Here is a 20,741-nt window from a genome sequence, read left to right on the forward strand (position 1 = left end):
GTATGTGAGATAGGTGTGTGTATCAGGAAGTACTATGAGACTAAGTATGCATCAGGAAATGAGGTGGAAGACTCTTCCTCCATGGTCTCAGTGTGCGTATGTCTCTGTATGTTTGTGTATGTATGTGTGAGTGTATACACATTAATATGAAATAGGGCTGTGTCAGGAAGTGAGGAGGGAAACCCACCCCCTTCGTAGTCTCAGTGAAGGAATCTGAGGCCTTTATTTCCGATTTAGAAGCCATTGTATAGGTTTCCTGTAGCCATGGTAACCAATTACCACATGCTTTGTGGATCAAATAACAGAAATGTATTTGCTCATAGTTTTGCCAGAAGCCCAACTTCAGCACCGCTGTGTGAAAGCCAAGGTGTCCCCGGTGTCACATTCCCACTGCCTGCCATGGAAGGGAATCTGCTCCTTGTCTCTTCCAGCTCTTAGTGCCCAGGCATTCCTCAGCTATCGCCCACATCGGTCAGTTCTTCAAGGCCAGGGTCTTCAAGTCTTGGCTTCCTCTTTGCCTGTTTCCTTTTCCTGCGGGTGTCTATTGACTTCTTCTCTCTTTAGAACAGCATAAGATCACATTCAGGGCTACGTTAGTGATGTTTTATCACAGTGACAAACATCTGACAGAAGCGATCTAGAGAGAAAGGAAGGATTCTTTTTGTGCACAGTTCCAGAGGCCTTGGTTACCATGGTGCAGAGGTCCTAGCAAGGCTCTTGTACACTGTAAAGGTTTGTCACTCATATTGGTTTAATAAAATTCTGATTGGCCGGTAGCCAGGCAACCAGACAAGGAGAATTTTGGGAAGAGGAAAGGCAGAGACACAGTCGTCAAACAGACACAGAGGAAGCAAGATGAGAATGCCTTACTGAGAAAAAGTACCAAGTCACATGGCCAAATATAGAATTATGTATAATTCTATAGTTGTAAGAACTAGTTAGTAATAAGCCTGAGCAATAGGCCAAGCAGTGTATGATTAATATAAGCCTCTGTGTACTTATTTAGGACTGAACAGTTGTAGGACTGGTCAGGACAGAAACATCCATCTACACAGGGCCTTTCACATCATGGCAGACAAGAATCAGAGAGCTTGACAGGAAAGTGCGGGTGTTAACACACCTCCAAGATCATGCCCCCAGTGCACTACTTCCTGCAGCTAGGCTCACCCTCCTTGAGTTTCTAGAACCTCCCAAGATATCACCACCTGCTGGAGACCACATGTTCAACACATGGGATTGTGGGAAACATTTTGTATTTAAACCATTAGAAGAGTCCACACAGCTCAGGCAAGTCAGTCCTGTCAGCCAAGGGCCTTCATATCGCCACACCTGAACTGACCGCTTCCACATGAGATGACTCTGACAGGCTCCAAAGGTTAGGACTAGCTCTCTTTGGGTGGCCGTTTCTCAGGGTATCACGATCCACCTTTATCTTTAGCCAATGCAGGTTGAATAACCTTTACACTAAATTACTTGGGATTAGAACTGTTTTAGACTTTAGATTGTTTTTAGATTTATATTATTATTATTTTGGTTTTTTTTTGTTTTTTTAGAGACAGGGTTTCTCTGTGTAGTAGTCCTGACTGTCCTGGAACTAGATTTTGTAGACCAGGCTGGCCTCGAACTCACAGAGATCTGCCTGCCTCTGCCTCCCAAGTGCTGGGATTAAAGGTGTGCACCACCACCACCCTGCTAGATTTATTTTTTTATATTTTGAATATTTGCATATACACAATGAGAAATGATGGGGCAGGATACACATTGAAAAGACACAGTGCACTAATGTTTCATATACATTTTACATATACATGCAATGTTTCTTATATGTGCTTCAACACAACACCTATATGTTGCTGGAAGGTACTTTCATTTCTTTTGTGTATGTGCATGTGTGTATGTTGGAGAGAGAGTGTGTGTGTGTAGGTAGGTATGCATGCATGTGTATGTTTATATGGAGGCTAGAGGCCGACCTAGGACACTGTGCTACCCTGTTTTCTGAGACAGGGTCTCTCATTGCCCAGAACCCATCTCTAATTCACCAGGCTGGGATGAGAAGCACATGCTACCCTACCACGTGCATCTTCTTTACAGAGGTGCTGGGTTGAACCAATGTCCTTGGGTATGTAGCGGGCCCTTGACTGACGGAGACGACTCCCCAGTACCCCCAGAAGATAAATTTGCATACTACTTTTAGTTCACCTGGGTTTGGGTTGTGAACCATCACAGGAGAGCAGGTGTGGAATTTTCCACTTGTGGAATCGTGTTGACCTTCAGAAAACTTTTAATTTTGGAGTATTTGTGGTTTCACCGTTTCAGGATAGAGATGCCCAACCTATGTCGTGTGTGTGTGTGTGTGTGTGTGTGTGTGTGTGTGTGTGTGTGTGACAGAGAGAGAGTGTGTGTTCATGGCCACTTTCCTGGCTTACATGGCTCAGTTCTGACCCATGAGATGGAAGCGCAGTTCATTGGCGGGGACCCAGGACATACTCCCTTCCCTGGCAGAAAAAAAATTGAGAGAAGTTCATACCATCCACATATTTAACCATATATATGTTCTCTCTGTGTGCACACGCATGCACGTGTGGAAGGCAGAGGTGAATCTCAGCTGCTATTTCTCAGCACCATCCTCATCATAATTTTTGAGACAAGCTTTCTCATGGGTCTGAAACTCAGCAAATAGGCCAGACTGGTGAAGCCCGGATGTCTGCTTGTCTCTGTCTCCCAGTGACCAGTGTACAAGCTCCACCATCATGCCTGGCATGTTTACAGGCGCATGGACTCAGGACCTCATGCTCTCAAGACCAGAAGCACTTTCCCGACTGAGCTGTCTCCCAGCCTCACCTCTTCCTCAGGATCTCCGTATCATTACCAAGTTCTATTTTCAGGCCCTGACTTGATTTCCTTATTTTGTTCAGCTCTTGGTTGTGTGTTTTCTCGAGCTTCAATCAGTTTGTCCCTGTCCTCTGTCTCCGTTCACCCAGAAAGTCTGTTTCTGGCCTCTTTAGCTTCTCTGAACATGATTACAATCACTCTATTAAGTTCTGTGTCTTAAATGCCATCTAAGCCTGTTCTCTTCGGGAACCCTTGCTTTTTAACTTGTTTTCTTGCTATTGCTTGCATTTCTCAACTTAGACCTGGACATATGAATTTAGGTTGTTGCTTTTGCCTTTTGCTATGTGTTTTCAGCCCATCTGGCCAGGCCAATGCCTAGAGGTAGCTGGTGAGACTGTAACATTTAAGGGAGGATGGAATGGAGAAAGAGTTTGTTGCCGACAACTCTCTTGCCAGGTCTCTGCTAGCCTGGGACAACTAATTGAAGATAGGCTGTAACAAGCTCCTAAGGCCAGATAGGGTCACAGGCAGTCTGTGCAGAAGGATTTTACCTAGTCCCTATTGGGTCCAGCAGAGCTGCATGGGGCCATTCATCTGGGGCATCCTTCCAGGTTTGTGGAAGAGTGGTGGACAGTGAGGGTGGATGATTCCATCCAACACACACATGCACACACGCGCACGCACACACATACATCACACACATATGCACGCACACACACATGCGCACACACACATACACACATACATCACACACACATGCACACACATACGCACACACGCGCGCACACACACACATACATCACACACACGCACACACACACATGCATGCACGCACACACACACACATACATCACACACACATGCACGTACACACACACACACTTCATTTTTCATAGACAAGTTTTTACTTGTAACTCATGCTGGCCTTGAACTCAAGATAGATCCTCCTGCCTTAGCCTCCCAAGGCCTGGGATTTCAGGCTTGGGCCACCGTAGGAGTTCACATCTTCCCTGTCTTCTTGTTCGGGTGCTGGGAGTGATGTAGCCATTTTACATCTATGGAAGGTGACCAGGAAGATCACCCAGAATCTGGCCTAACACCCAGTGCTGTGACTGAGTCCTATCTTTCTGGCTTATGCCACAGAGAGTCAAGAGTTATAGTAGAGCACTGTTAACTGACTCAGGCCTCCCTTGGAAGGCTCTTCTTGTTTTTGCTGGCAGGTGGTATTGGTCTGAACAGGCTTGGGGTGACAATAAGACAGGCCCAATCTGGGCCCCTGAGTCATCTCCCAGAGCATTTTCTGGCACTGCCTCAGTCACAGCAGATTTAAGCAGCTGCTGGCCCCACCATTTGGCCAAAGCCCGTGCTGTGAGCTCCACACTCTGGTAGCCAGTGGGTTTTGAAGAGCAAGGTCAAACCGGGGAACTTCATCTGCATGCGACCTTGGGGACATCTATGATGTGTTTCTGTTCTGGCTGTGAGTCTAGCAACTGCCCCCAATGATCTTGATGTTTTGGTGCAACAGAGGCACAGGGAGGCTGGAATCTACTAAAAGGTCCCAACTCAATTTAGCAGTTTAAGTCTGTGCACGCAGTCATCCCTTAATCACATCTGGGACCCATGAGAATGTAGCTCAGGCTCCTGAAGCATTCAAAGGCTCAGCAACCTGTGTCATTATGCTAACTAAAGAGACCAGTAGGGCCTGGGAGATGACCCAACAGTTAGGAGTGTATACTGCTTGTCTGGAAGACCCAAGTTCAGGTCCCATCATTCATGTCAGATAGGCTCACAATGTAACTCTAGCACCAGGGTCCCTCTGGCCTCTTCTGGACTCCACAGGCACCTGTGCTCATACATGCACATACCCCCTCCCCACATATACATATAATTAAAAATAAAATAAATATAATCCTTTAAGAAAGAATGGAACTGGCTTCAAATCTGTGGAACCCATGTACATAGCCAGGGGCCACATGTCTATAGTCCCCGGTACTGGAGAGGTGAGGGGGCAGAGGTAAAAGCATCACTGGAGCCCTTCTTAAAAGATGTCAGACTCCAGATTTGTGAGGGACCCTGTCCTAAAGCAATAAAATAGAGTGTGATAGAGCAGGACTTCCCACGGCCCTCTCTGGCCTCTGTGTGCACACGTGGATGTCCACCCGCACATTTGAACGCTTTAGCTTTTTTTTCTTTGGTGGAACGCAGATGCCTCTGGCCAGCATCTGTGACCTGATGCCACCCAGGTCTCCAGCACCCCAATGTCTCACATGCCAGCGTTGCTCTGGCACAACTTTCTGATGTTTGTATTTGCTAAGGAGCTGAGGTGACTTGGATAGAAGTATGGCTGGAATAAATGACGTATGAAATGAGAAATCTTTGTCCAGGGCCGACAGGTGAGGAGAGACAGAGAGAGAGAGAGAGAGAGAGAGAGAGAGAGAGAGAGAGAGAGAGAGAGAAGCAGGGGAGCCCCACACAGAAGCGATTGTTTGGGATTAGTCTCTCGATGGTCAGAAGCTGCTCAAGGAAATGATAGAGTCATCGGTTTGCTTGTTTGTTTTTACATTTACTGAAAAATCAGACATTTGTCAATACCCTTTCACTGCTTTCAGGCTCCCAGTGGTGGAAAATAGACCTTATACCAAGTGAAAAACTATCTCCCATCCAGTCCAGCCCAAGGTCTGTGTGCACAGAGGTGAAGCCCAGGGGAGGATCAGCAGGAGATGTTTTCTAGGTCTGGGCCCCTCCTATCCCTTCAGGGTGACACTTCCTTCTACTTGTTTTTGAGTAGCCCCATTCTTCTGGTCTTATGCACTACTTAAAATTTTGCTGTCAGAGAGCCACAGATATTGTTCATTTGGTAGAGTGTGTGCCAGGCATCCAGAAAGCCCTGAGGTCCATCCCAGCACCATATAAAACAGGCATGGTGGTATATACCTGTAAACTCAGCATGTAGGAAGTAGAGGCAGGAGGATCGAAGTTCAAGTTGTCTTAGTTAGGGTTTCTATTTCTGTGAAGAGGCACCATGACCACGGTAACTTTTATAAAGGGAAACTTTTAATTGGAGTGGCGCTCTTACAGTTTCAGAGGTTCAGTTTTAGTGCATTACGATCATGAAGGGAGGGATGGAAGCATGCGGGCAGATGTGGTGCTGGAGCTGAGAGTGCTGCTTCTTACAGGCAACAGGGAGTTGACTGAATCACCCTGAGGGAAGCTCGAGCAAAAGAGACCTTAAAGCCCGCCCCCAAAAGTGACACACTTCCTCCAATAAGACAGCATCTCCAAATAGTGCCACTCCCTTTAGGGGCCATTTTCTTTCAAACCACCACATGGGTCATACTCTGCCTCATATCAAGTTTGAGGTCAGCTTGGGCTACATGAAACCTGCTTCAAACATCAAAACCAAACAAGAAAAAAATTATGTGTTAGCTTGGGATATGCCTCAGTGATACAATGCCCTGAGTTTCATCTCCTGCACTGCAAAATAAGCAATGAAAATCCAAGAAACAAGATAAAGATGAACTTAATAAGATGGTTCAGATGAAGGTACTTGTCAAACCTGAGGGCCTGAGCTCAATCCTTGGACTCGTGGTGGAAAGTTCTACCTTCCAACTCCTGAATCCGGCTTCCGTGAAGTTCTGTTTTGGAACCTCATGGACTATGTCTCTGATCTGCAGCAACAAATCCAGGCCATCCCTCAGCAGGAGCCCCCTCCCCACCCCGCCATCCTTGGCCTCTTTGGCTATCAGCTCCAGAAAGGTGTCTTGCGCTCTGCACATACATGCATGCACACACGTGTGTGCGAGCACACATACACACTAGTTGTTTAAGGATATAGCTCTCGGATAGAGTACTTGTCTAGCATGTACAATACCACAAATTCCATCCCAAATGGAATGGAAGGAAAATTTGTAGACAAAGGGATTGTTGTTGAATGGTATGAAATTGAGTTCTGGGGCCAAGTCAGGAAAAGAAGAGCTTTGTGTAACAAGAGAGAAGGCTGAGCTGGGGGTTTTGTTAGGTGATAGAGCACTTGCTTGGCATGTCAAGGTCCTGGGCTCCATCCTCAACAGAACAATACAATCCCTGAGTGGGGGCTGGACTTCCTGAGCGCTGTTAGCCATGAGTTTCATCACCTGGCCATCCACTGCACGCCTGCAGCCTCGCTGCTGCTGGATGGGCCACATCTCTTTGTCAGGACTCTGAACCACACATCCAAGTTAGTAGCTCTTCTTCCTCGGGGTTCCTATGGCTGCGATGAAACACCATGACCAAAGACTAAGGTGGGGAGGAAAGGCTTAATTTGACTGATACTTCCACATAGCTGTTCGTCACCAAAGGAGGTCAGGGCAGGAACCTGGAGGCAGAAGCTGATGTAGACACCATGGAGGAGTGCTGCTCACTGGCTTGTTCCCCATGTGATGGAGGAAGGTCATTGGCTAATAAAGGAACTGCCTTGGCCCATGTTATTGGTTAGGACATAGGTAGGTGGAGTAAACAGAACAGAATGCCGGGAGGAAGAGGAAGTGAGGTCAGACTCGACAGCTCTGCTCTCGGGAGCAGACGCCTCAGAGAGACGCCATGCCCCGCTCCCGGGAAGACGCACGCAATGAAGCAAGCCGCCAGGTCAGACATGCTGAATCTTTCCCGGTAAGACTGGTGCTCACAGATTATTAGAGATGGGTTGATTGGGATATCAGAATTAGCCAGTAAGGGCTAGAGCTAAGGGCCAAGCAGTGATTAAAAGAATACAGTGTCTGTGTAATTATTTCGGGGCATAAGCTAGCCGAGCAGGCGGCTGGGGTGTTGGGGACGCAGCCCCGCCACTCCCTATTACTACACCCATGCCTTACCTGCCTTTTTATCGAACCCAGGACCACCAACCCTGGGACGGCCCCACCCCCACTGATCACTAATTAAGAAAATGCCTTATGGCCAGATCTTATGAAGGAGGCAATTTCCTCTACTGCGGCTCCTTCCTCTCAACCAATCTAGCTTGTGTCAACAAGAATCAGCCAGTCCAGTTGCTATTGCCAGGCTACCCTTTTCCCTGCAGTTCTGCCTTGCACCTCCTGCATCCTGCTTTTGTGCTGAAGCTCTGTTTTAGAAGTCATGGACTGTGCCCCTGATCTGCAGCAACAAATCCAGGCCATCCCTCAGCAGGAGCCCCGTGCCCTTGGCCTCTTTGGCTATGCTTCTGAGAGGTATTTGCAAAACCCCACTTCGGCTGCAATTGCTGACAGTTCACATTCGAGAAAACGGTCAACGGAAGCCTCAGGAGGAGAGAAGCAATGCAATCCAGGCCGCGGAAGGCACTATGAGGCACTAAGGGAATGATCCCCATGAGGTGTTATCTTTGTCTTGGTACAGGCTCATGGGGGTGTCCTTGAGGGAGTTGCCTGACTGTTCCATCTCCATTACTGTCCTGGCAGAAGCACTCACGCTGTTTGCCAGGCTCACAGAGGATCCCATGCTTCTCTGACAATGTATGAACACACTCTTAGGTTCTTCTAGGGGTTGGATGCTGAGACCAGAAGGTAATGTTCTAAGTCACAAGAGGAATGGTAGTCTTCAAATCATAGGCCGATTGTGACCTTCAAATCACTGCCATTTGGAAGTAGCTTCATTGACTCTGTTTGTGACCCACATAACCTTATAGACTGCCAGTAAAAGAAATAACTGGAACTTACTGACTGCCTACGGTATATACTTACTTAAGCATAGCCATTCCCTTGGTCCCCACCCACACCCATTGTAGTCCAGGTTGGCCTGGAACCTTTAATACTCCTGTCTCACTTTTCAGGGTACTACAATTAAAAGCATGCATCACCACCTCACTTCTTTTTATTTTGTTTATGTTTATCCTTCCTTTGATATAGTGTGTGTGTGTGTGTGTGTGTGTGTGCGCGCACGCGTATGTGCATGTTTGTGTGAATTTGTGTGCATGCATGCGTATGCATGTATATAGAGACCAGAGGTTGACACCGGTTGTCTTCCTCAATTTTTCCTCTGCCTTATTTTTGAGACAGGGTCTAACCCTGAACTTTGAGCTCATTTAAGCAAGGCAGGTTGACCAAGAAGCTCCAGGAATCTTCCCGTCCCCACCCGTCACCAGGGCTGGGGTTACAAACACGCACCTTCAAGCCCTGCTTTTATTTGGGTGCTGGAGATTTGAACTTGGGTCCTCACGCTTGTACAGCAAGGCCCCCAGCCTCTGAGCCATCTTCTCAGCCCCTAAACTCTAAGAATTTGGACCAACTCTTTATGCAGCAATATAAAAGAAACATACAAGTCTCTTCTCTTCTTGCATGAAGTCATGGCGATAGTTTAACCTCTTACTCCCAGGAGCAGGGCAGCCTGCCCCTCGGGAACATCAGCTCAACCGAACAGTGCTCAGACATGGTTTCACCGTGAGCCTTAGACTAGGGACTCAGACAAGCTGGGACACAAGAGGAGGCTGTGAAAACAGGTTTAAAAATAACTTTGCCGGCTCACACTTTGAAATTTAGGCCATCCATTCCGGAAACGCCGAATGTCGTTCAAAAATGGACTTTTTTCTTTTTTTTACATTATTACTCTTCAAGAACAAAGTGGCACGTGATGGAGGAATAGGAGGAAGTGGTTGTGCGTAGAGTTTATTAAAAACAAGTTGTCGTCTTCGTCCTAGATTACATCTGAGGCCCTGGGAGTTGTGACTTGGCTCTGTTATATTGGCATCCTTTAAGAGACCCCGAATATACAGAAGGATAGCATCCAGTTGCACAAAAGTGACATTTTGCAATTTCTCCCCTTAGAGTCTGGAATCTGTAAAGCTTTGTTAACTCCTTTGTGTTCCTCTTAAGAGGTCACAAGCCAATGGGGGATGTTCTCGAAATCGACAGGTTTCGATCGATTACATCCCGCCCCAGCCACCTCAGCAGACAGGCGCTATCAACTGTGTTCGTTTACCATGCTTTGTGTTGTTGATGTAGGGTCTCCTGTAGCCCATACCAACCTTGAAGTCTCTACTAGACAAGGATGACCTTTGAATTTCTGATCCTCCTGCCTCTGCCTCCACCAGTGCTGGAATTAGAGACATGCACCACCATGCTTGGTTTAGGAGATGCTGGGGTTGGGACAGACAGAGCTTTGTGTATGCTAGGCAAACTCTCTACCCACTAAGCCACACCCCCAGCCATGTCAATTATATTTAATTAAGGCATATGCACAGATGCCAAACTCACTTTTTTTCTTTTCTACTTCTTCCCCAACCCCAGTTTCCATTTTATTGTATTGGAGATGGAACCCTATTGTTTGTGTGTGTGCTAGACCAACATTCCTGTGCTAAGCCAGGTTCCCCGCTCTTCACTGGGGCAGTCTAGGCAAGCCTTCTACCACTGGGCCACGAACCTAGAAACAGCTGTGAGTGTCTGGAGGTTTAACAGTCTGTGGACCGTGGAGACTGGTTCTGGCTGGTTGGGTTATTTTGGATGTTCTATGTTTTGACATTCTGATGGGCCAGTACGATGAAGATCAGTAGTAGCAACAGATCTGTGGCTCAACGAATATCTCAGACTAGTTCTGGAGACGGGATATTTTAAAAAGTACCACCTGAAAACAGAAATCTACAGGGACAGGCTGGCATGAAATTATGAGAAATTGTCAGAGAGATTTTTTTTTTAGGAATCTGTATTTTCATCCCTGTCCAGTGTGGCTGAGGTCCTGCCTGGGCCTGTGGGCTTCCAGCTACCTGCTCTTCTGTGTGATGTGGTCAGTTGTACATCAGAAATCCATACCATGAGTCATGGAAGCATCGCATTCCTCTGAACTAGTCATTTGTCTTCTGAGGGCTTATCTTAGGGACATCAGTGTCAAAAGAGAAAAAAAAACCTGCCCGATTTTAACACCAAGAGTTTAGGAACCCCTAAAGGCCAGTAGGTGTGATGTAGACATTTAATGATACCTCGTGGGGCTGGAGAGATGGCTTAGAATCTGAGAGCATTTGCTGCTATTGCCCAGAACTGGATTAGATTCCCAGTACCTATGTCAAGCACTTCACAACTGCCTGTAGCTCCAGAAGATCTGACGCCCCTTCTGGCCTCTGTGGGTACTGCACTCACAAGTACACACCCCTGCCCCATATATATAATTAAAATAAAATAAACCTTTAAATTCTGATAGGTTGTATTTGCCATCACTGCATTATGAATTCCCTATGAAATCTATTTGAATTAATTGCCTTTTATAACACAAATGAAACAAAACATAATGCAAAATGTTGTCTTCTCTGATTTATATATAAAATATATATGTACACACAGGTCAATCACAGGGGGACACATCTGTAGTCTTAGTATTCTGGAAGCTGAGGTAGAAGTACTAAGAGTTTGTTGCCAGCCTAGGCTACATGGTAAATTTGAGGCTAGCTTGGGCTGTATAATGAGACCCTATGTTGAAATAAGTAAAGTTAAGCATGATAGTAAACTTTTGTAATCCCAGCACTCTGGAGAGGGAGGCAAATAATCAAAAGCTCAAGGACATTTTGAGCTACATAGTGCATTTAAGGCTAGCCTGGACTACATAAGACCTTGTCTTGAAAAACAAACAAGACAAAAAAAGACACATAAAAATAAACACTAACAGGTAGTCAGCACATGTGCACACACAATATACACACAGAGAGACAAGGTCTGGAAGGAACACACACACAGAAAAGGAGAATGATTGATGGGCCCCTGTGGGGACAACAAGAGCGAATTTCTTTCTTTTTAAAAATAGATTCAATTATTGTTGTAATGGCTCTGAAAGTCAAATCCTGCCTTTGTTTATGAATTGCTTTGTTTTTTGCAACGGATAAAGGGATATGATAGTTCATATATTAGCAGCCTGTTTCCCTCTAGCTTGTATAGTTAAGCCTGCCTCTATACTGGCTTGTTCAGTCCTTCCTACCTTCCACCTTTCCTCATTTAAGTTGATTGTTATTTTTAATTTTGGCTGTGTGTGCATGCATGTGCAAATGTGTGCGTATGTGTATGTGTGTATGCATGTATGCATGTGTGTGCACATGTAGGTATGTATGTGTGCATATGTGTATATGTGTATGTGCCCTCATGCGGACATCAGAGGACAGCTTCAGGTGTCTACCCTCAAGCAGTGTCCACCTTGCTTTTTGAAACAGTGGCCTGGAACTTGCCAAGTCACCTGGGCTGGCCAGCAAGCCCCAGGAGGTTACCGGTCTCCACCTCCCTGGCTCTGGCTCTACCACTATCCCACACCCCAGCCCCTCACTGGGGGATTCTAGGCTAGGGCTCTACCACTGAGCCATACCCCAGCCCCTCACTGGGGGATTCTAGGCAGGGGCTCTACCACTGAGCCACACCCCAGCCCCTCACTGGAGGATTCTAGGCAGGGGCTCTACCACTAACCCACATCCCAGCCCCTTACTGGAGGATTCTAGGCAGGGGCTCTACCACTAATCCACACCCCAGCCCCTCACTGGGGGATTCTAGGCAGATGCTCTACCACTGAGCCACACCCTAGCCCCTCACTGGGGGATTCTAGGCAGATGCTCTACCACTGAGCCACACCCTAGACCTCTGGGTGAGTCTAGTTAGTATACACCACTGCTCCCAGCCTTTTTCATGTGGCGCTTGGGCCTTGGGGGTTCTCATGCCTTCAAAATTTGATTTTTACTGACCAAGCTGTCTCCCCAGACCTCCATCCCACCCTCCTCGGTACTTACAGACAAGCTAGAGAGCTTAGCCACCTTGCAAGGTTATTCCGAGCAGATCTGGGCCTTCAAAACGCGTGGCTCAACGCTGAAGGTGACGCGCATCACACAACGTCCCATGTGTTCTCCTTGCCCCTGGCTTAGCTGCCTCTTTCCAGATGTGCTCTCAGTATCAGATAACGCGCATCCCCCGTGGGCCTGGCATTTAGCGACAGTCCTGCTGATCGCTATCCGCATCATCATAACATTTGTGTAATGGAGTCACGAGAGAAAGCAATGAAAGCAACATTAGTGCCAGGAAGGTCGCAGTTACAGTGAGTGGAGCTCAGAGCTGGTATCTCCAGGCACGGGCCTCGCTTTAATGGGTTTTTAAGGTCGATTTTGAAGTTAGAACATATATTACTGAGCTACTCTCTTATGGGTTAGATGTGTCTCTTGTGATGGAGATGCCGGCTTCCCAGTTCTGTAGAACTCCCTTTTCTATTAAACAAGTATTTTGCATATTTATTCCTTTGCTCATTAGCATGGTGAGATGTGTGGGCGGTTTCCAGTTTTACCTATTTCTATTTTCCCCCTTATATGTTTTTTCTTTTCTTTTCTGTTCTTTTTTGTACACTCTACTGATAAATTAATATTAATTAATACATTTTGATCTTTTTCTGTTTTTGAGCCTAGGACCTTAGACATGTTAGGGAAAGACTCCACTACTGAGCCACATCCCAACCCCTCACTGGAGGATTCTAGGCAGGGGCTCTACCACTTAGCCACACTCCAGCCCCTCATTGGGGGATTCTAGGCAGGTGATCTACCACTGAGCCACACCCCAGCCCCTCACTGGAGGATTCTAGGAAGAGGCTCTACCACTAAACCACACCCCAGCCCCTCACTGGGGGATTCTAGGCAGGGGCTCTACCACTAAGCCACACCCCAGCCCCTCACTGGGGGATTCTAGGCAGGTGCTCTACCACTGAGCCACACCCTAGACCTCTAGGGGAGTCTAGCAAGTGTTCTGTTTCTAAGCTAAGCTCTGAGTCCTCATTTTCTTTCTATGTATTAAGGTTTCATTTAGTTGTACTGAACTGAATTCATTCTGTGGTACTAGCTACCAGTGAACTTTTTCTCTTCCTGCCTCAGCTTGTGAAGTGGCTCCTATGTCAGGCCTGCACCAGCAGGCTCTATTCATGTAAACTTTTGAGTACATTCCTTCAATACCTACATATTTGCTTATTTATAAATTATATGTGTGGGTCATTAGTGGATTATACATAAGAGAACAAACTGAAAAGATGAAGTGAGGCAGACTGACAAAGTGACTTCTGTCATCTATTCTTTAACGGCACAGAAATCCTTTTGTGTTCTCTTTACAGTGCAGTTACTGGTCATATTTTCAATGAAGGCCATCTTCATGAATATGCTTTATTATGTTTGACAATCTTAATGTAATACTGCCTGATATAATAGTCCAAATGTCTGGCTTCAGTGCACTAGTTTTTGCTTTTAATAGTGAGAAAGAAACCCACTAAAGATATATGGATCTGGGTTGGAGAGGTTTGAAGTTCATGGTACTAACTAAATTGTGACAGTCAGGTTTTTCAGCACCATGCATGGATTGTGCACAGATTCGGTGGAAGGAAATTCAGCTAGCAAATTTCCTTTTCTCAGGATGCAGCAATGAATGCCTTTCATTATTTTTTTTCAGACTAACTTTTAATTTTTTTATGTGTGTGTGTATGCATGCCATGTATGTAAGTATATGTATGCCATGTATGTAAGTCATCCCTCCAGCCCCTCTATCAGTGTTTTTAACCAGTGAGTCAGAACTTGCCAACATTCTTTGTTCGAGCGGCACTGCCGAAGCCACACAAAACCCTTTCCAGGCTTTGTAAATATACACACGTGAGTTTTTAGTAAGCCGTATTCCAAAATTTTCCAGAATAAGTCATTAATCAGTCATAGACATATTTTTTTTTCAGAACACGTCTCTGACGGTACAGACTTTCGTTCTTTTTCTCATCCATTCTTAAAATGCCATCCTTGGGGGAGATGGCTTAGTGGTTCATGGCACTTGCTACCCTTACAGAGGGCTTTGAATCCCACTTCCCATGACAGGAAGCTCACAACGTCCTGTACCTTTCACTCCAGGACATCTGATGTTCTCTTCTGGACTCTGTGAACATCCCCTTCCCACACGAACATACACATAAATAAAAATGAAAAATTAAACCTTAAACATATTTCTAAAGTGCTTTCTCTTCCTTGAAGAAAAAACACGTTTTTATTTTTTTTTCTGGAACTATCTGCTGGATGCTCTATGCATATTTCTATCTGCCTGTCTTCTTCTTAGGCTATCAAATTATCTGCTTAATAAGAATGCCAATTACTGTTAAATTTGCAGAGGTTCTGAGTTCTTTGAGAGATGACCTGCAATTTCTGCATGTTTCCTAACGGATATAGGTTATTTGTTAAAGGAAATGTATAGCATTATGACTACATATTAAAGTACCTATTATATGATGGGAGTCAGTTTTAATTGTCAACTTGGCGTAATCTCAACTTGTTTGGGAAGAGACTCTCAATGAGGGATTATCTGGATCAGGTTTGTCTATGAAGGGTTGTCTCTATTACACTATCTGGGGTGAAAGGATGTGCCCACTGTGGGTGGCACCATTCCCTAGGTTGGGGTCCTGAACTGTATAAGAATAGGGAAAGTAAATGGGGTGCAAGCAAGCATTTATTTATTTGTTTCTTTATGTTCTTGACTGTGAATGCAACTAGCTACTTTGAGTTCTTGTTGTCTTGATTTCCCTTCAATGTCGGTCATAAACCCATTCTCCTTTGAGTTACTTTTGTTGGTTACTATATTTTTGCCACAGCATCAGGAAAAGAAACTAGTATCGTAGCCTCCTGTGCTCTTTGCTCCAGTAAGTTTCTGTGCTAGTTTTTTGTCAACTTGACACAAATTAGAGTTACCTGGGAAAAGGGACCTGAGTTGAGGAATTGCCTCCATCGGATTGGCCAGGAGGCAAGTCTGCTGGGTTTTTTCTTACTTAGTGATTGATGTGAGAGAGTTCAGCCCACTGTGGGTGGTGCTACTCCTGGAACCCTGGTCCTGGGTTGTACAAGAAAGCAGGCTGAGCCAGCCATGAGGAATAAGCCCAAAAGCACTGATCATCTGTGGCTTCTGCTTCAGTTCTTACCTCCAGGTTCCAGCCTTGAGTTATAGCCCTGGCATCCTTCAGTGATGGACTCTAAACTATAAGTCAGATAAAACCTTTCTTCCCCACGTAGGCTAGTTTGCCTGGCCAGAGAGCCCCAGGGATCCTCCCTTCTCTACTTCCCAAGTGCTGACATCACACATGTGTGGCACCATGGTCTGAATTTTCTTTGTGGGCTCTGGGAATTGAACTCAATGCGTGTGTGTCAAGCACTTAATTGGCTTAACTGACTGATTCATCTCTCCAGTCCTCTGGGGATTTTTGTTTTTATTTTTGTTTTTTTTTTTTAGTTTTTGGTTTTTTGGTGTGTGTGTGTGTGTGTGTGTGTGTGTGTGTGTGTGTGTGTGTGTTGAGGCCAGGTCTTCCTCTGTAGCCCAGGCTGATCTCAAATTCATAGCCTTCTTCCTGCTCAGCCCTCTCAATGGTTGGGATTCCAGATGTAAGCCACCGTGCCTGGTATGTTAAAAAGCCATTTAGTTTAGCATGTAAAATTTCCGCAAATCTTTTGTTGATGACTCATAAAAATAGCATTTAATATATGTCATCGTAGAGATGGAATCTAGCAAGTAACTCAGGTTCCACCAGCAAGGATGCCGTGAGCATCGTGTTCACGTGCTCATCCTCTCTGTGTGGGGCTCTACCGGATGTTGTTTTCTAGGGAAGGAGCACATCGAACTCACTGCCAGGGTGTTCTCTGTGTCTGGATGAAGCCTAGTCTTTTCTCTCATGTGTCTTCTGATCTTTTGAAGTCAGCTGGGAATCTTGACAGAGAATTAAAATGCCCATTGTTTAGTTTGGGGAACAACTGGAAGTTACTGAAATCACTTCTGGTATGGTGATAAATGTTACTGGAGAGAACAGCAATTGTTTTTCCCTTTCTGTTTTGTTTTAAAATGCCACGGTAGGCTGGGGACATGGTTCAGTGGTTAAACTGCTTGCTGTACAAGCGTGAGGATCAGAGTTCGGGTCCCCAGAACCCATGTAAGTGCTGGGTGCGCATGGTAGCCCACCAGTAAGAACCAGCCTAAAACTGTCCAGAGTCAATGCATATGTGTAATTAGAATATACCATCTTTAAAAAATATAAAATATTGATTTCGAAACCTGCCTGGGCCCAGTTCTTGGGCATAAATCTGACCCTCTATGTTCCTCCCACTGCCCTGTGGATTTTTCTGGAACTCATCAGTATATAGCAAGTATATAGCGATAACCCTGACTCCCAAGAGAGTTGTAACTTGTTCTAGAGATCTGGAAACTAGAAGGCCAGTGGAACGCAGCCACAGCTGTCTGTCCAAGTCACACCACACTGCTAGTCTGAGAGGAAGGTTCTGGGTGCGGCTTAAAGCAAGAGCTTCCCTCACGCAGTCCAGATAGTCATAGTCATGGACTTCCGCCAAGCGAAGTCTTCACTCCCTGCCAGCATCAGCTGTGCGAGGCAATGTCGGCGAGCGGGGGGCGGAATCACAGACTGTCATATTAGTACGTTTGTCAATGTATTACCATCCCTGTCACTCACCCATCCCACAACATATAGAAAGGACCTGGGCCAGGAAGGAGCTCAAGCTGAAGTTCTTGAGATGCAAATAGCCTGCTGCCATCTTTCCGCCTGAGAGCTGTGACAGACAGCACATTGCCCCGATGCGGTTCAAGTCTGCGGCAGTGGATGTGTGTGACTGCGTTAGCTACTTGGCTTGTTATTCGTGTTCCTGCCGCTGCTGTTGTTTTAATAGAATATCTTTTTGACAATTCTGTGCATGTATGGCATGTATCTTGATCATCTCCACCCCAAACCCTTCTACCTACCCCCCAACACATCCCCTTTTCCCATTAATGTTTTCTTTTTGGTTTGATTAGTACTGTCTGCTAGAACGTTAAGTGATCCTGATCTTGTGCACGTGACCATAGCTGAAGTGAGTTTGAGTTCAATGGCCTTGGCGTGCCCAGAAGAAAGCACATCACAGCGCTCCTCCCTAGCCTTCAGTGCTTACATTTTATTCCACCTCCTCTTTCATGATACACCCTGAATCTCGGAGGGGTGGGGTTAGTATAGATGTCCCAGTTCAGCCTGAGCACCGAGTGGTCACTATCTTTCAGCACTTGGACCAGTTATGAGTTTCTGCATTCACTGCTGACCACTTCAGAGAGAAGCTTTTCTGGTCAAGATGTGGCTCATGTTTTGAGGAGACACGCTCCGTCACAGTGAGGAAGACCTGGCAGTGGGAGCAGCTTGGGGCAAGAGCAACAGCAGCAGCCACATGGGGTTGCTTGCTAACATTTTATAAGACCAGAAAGCAGAAAAAAATGAATAGTAGAATCCAGTTGGACTCTTCTGTTTCCCACACATGAAGGCGGGCTTCTGGCTCCTGTCAATATCTCTGAATGTTTGCATCACAGCAAACACACTATTTCTCTAGGCTGTCCTTAATGCAACCAAGCTAGTAATTAAAAATTACCATCACATGGCCTTACAGTGGACTGGGGAGAGGAATCCCCACCGGGAGTGTTATCCACAGTGTGGTCTCAGAGAAGGTAACTCCTGAGTGGGAGCTCAGAGGTTAACCAGGACTGTTCCAGCTGAAGGCCATGCTGGTTGAAGGAACAGCGTTGGCAAGGGCTTGATCTTGTCTACTTAGCTCAGCATCCTCAATCTTTCTGTCTTTTTTTCTGATATTGAATAAAAATTTATTCATTTCAGATAGTTATAACATTTTATTTATTTATTTTTATTGAAAAAAATTTCCGCTTCCTCCCAGCCTCCCATTTCCCTCCCCCTCTCCTCACTCCTCTCACCCCCTCCCACTCTTCTCCCCCTCCCTCTCCAGTCCAAAGAGCTGTCAGGATTCCCTGCCCTGTGGGAAGTCCAAGGTCCTCCCCCCTCCATCCAGGTCTAGGAAGGTGAGCATCCAGACTGGTTAGGCTCCCACAAAGCCAGTACATGCAGTAGGATCAAAACCCAGTGCCATTGTCCTTGGCTTTTCATGAGGCCTCATTGTCCGCCATGTTCAGAGAGTCCGGTTTTATCCCATGCTTTTTCAGTCCCAGTCCAGCTGGCCTTGGTGAGCTCCCAATAGATCAGCCCCACCTTCTCAGTGGGTGGGTGCACTCCACGTGGTCCTGACTTCCTTGCTCATGTTCTCCCTGCTTCTGCTACTCATTTGGACCTTGGGAGCTCAGTCCAGTGCTTCAATGTGAGTCTCTGTCTCTATCTCCATCCATCGCCAGATGAAGGTTCTATAGTGATATGCAAGATATTCATCAGTATGGCTATGTGGATTCAGATGAGGATGAACGAGGTGGGGGATGAAACTAGGTTGAGCGTTGGGTGTCTTATCCCTTAAGCGTTTGTCCTGAGGGGTGTATATATTTCTTAGTGTTCTGATACTGCAGGCCAGCCTGGCCTACAGAGGGAGTTCAAGGCTAGCCTGAGCAACTCAGTGAACCCCTGTCTCAAAGCAGTATTTGTAAAAGGGCTGGGGGCATATCTCAGTGGCAGTGTGTTTGCCTATGTGGGCATGACTCTAGTAGAGAAGCTAAAATCCCCCAGTGAGGGACTGGGTGGTATGACTCAGATAGAGAACATTTCAAAGCATCAACGAGTTTCTTTGAAAGTGTGACCCCTGCCCTGCATTGCTGTAGAAATTCCTGAGATACCATCTGTGTTGGGTGGCTGAGCACGCAGCTTGGCCACTTCTGGACTATTTGATTAACATAGAGAAATTAGTTCTTTTGTGTGGCTCAGAATTTGTAGGCTCCACTAATTTGAAGAGCTGATATTTAAGGACTCTGGTGTAACTCCAACTTGTTCTTTTTTGGGGGGGAAATGGGTGCAGGATATTTCAGTTTAATTCATTCTACCTTCTCATTTTTCACACCAGTTGTCTTATTATTCTTAACTATTATTAAAAGGAATGATAAAATGTAATTAACCATCTGGGACATATTCCTGCTTCCTATTAGTCAGGGCATCTATTATAAAACCTCTCTAAAGTTCAGCTTTGGAAATAAATTCTCTAAGTAGGTGGATTAGCTAATGAATTTTTCTTCTCTAAAGATGATTGGCTACTTTTTTTTTCTTCACCCAAGATAGGACTTCCAGTGGCCATTCATCAAAGTGGGGAAAAGTAGAAGCAAAAAAAAAAAAAAAGGACCAAGTTGTCCGTATAATATACTGTGTAAAAGCTGTGGCTTTGACATGATTTTTATAAGGCTTCTGTATCATGCTTTGCCACTCATATTTATGGATTTAGCAGTTAACCTTGGCTTCAGGGAGATAAGTCTGTATTCATACAGAATGCTTGTGTGAGGTCCCTGAGCAATCAATATTTTTATTCATTCCCTTCTGTGGGAGTGGGAAGACTGAAGATGGCTCTGAACATTGGAGATGTTGGAGATCCCTGTTATTTCGTGGAGTTCCCACGGTTGATTTTAGGCTTGTTTTGAGATGTGATCAAGAAGGAATCATATCATGGGCTACTGTCTCCATGCCATCTGTTATGTGACTTTTCTTGTGGAGGTGTAAATGAATGTCTATTTACCCCAGATAATACATCAATGACAGACCCAAGAAATGAGTCCAAATGCAGTGAAACAATGTGTTTATTTGACTTATTCACAGAAGGATTGATGAGGGGTTTCTTACAAGAGTCTCACTGGGGGATTCTAGGCAGGTACTCTACCACTGAGCCATACCCTAGCCCCTCACTGGGGGATTCTAGGCAGATGCTCTACCACTGAGCCATACCCTAGCCCCTCACTGGGGGATTCTAGGCAGGTGCTCTACCATTGTGTTACACTTACCCCCTCCTTTTTTTTTTGTTAGTTTGAAACAGTCTCTTTAAGTTGCTCCTAGTAGACTTGAAGTAGGTATGTAGCTGAAGCAGCGCTGGAACTTTCCAGTCTCCTGCCTAAGCCTCCTAGTATGAAAGGCCTGTACCACCAGGGCTTCACTATCCTAGTGAAGGGTTGCCCTGGAATTCACATGAATTCAGA

At 45.7% G+C, this 20,741-nt stretch overlaps 1 protein-coding gene across 2 annotated transcripts in view; it reads left to right on the forward strand.

Moving 5' to 3' along the window:
* Positions 1 to 20,741, forward strand: part of Galnt17 (polypeptide N-acetylgalactosaminyltransferase 17) — a 422,314-nt gene that overhangs the window by 72,987 nt on the left and 328,586 nt on the right. The gene's annotated exons all lie outside the window — the stretch shown is intronic.

Source organism: Microtus pennsylvanicus, chromosome 1 (assembly GCF_037038515.1).
Source record: "Microtus pennsylvanicus isolate mMicPen1 chromosome 1, mMicPen1.hap1, whole genome shotgun sequence".
Classification (NCBI taxonomy): domain Eukaryota; kingdom Metazoa; phylum Chordata; class Mammalia; order Rodentia; family Cricetidae; genus Microtus; species Microtus pennsylvanicus.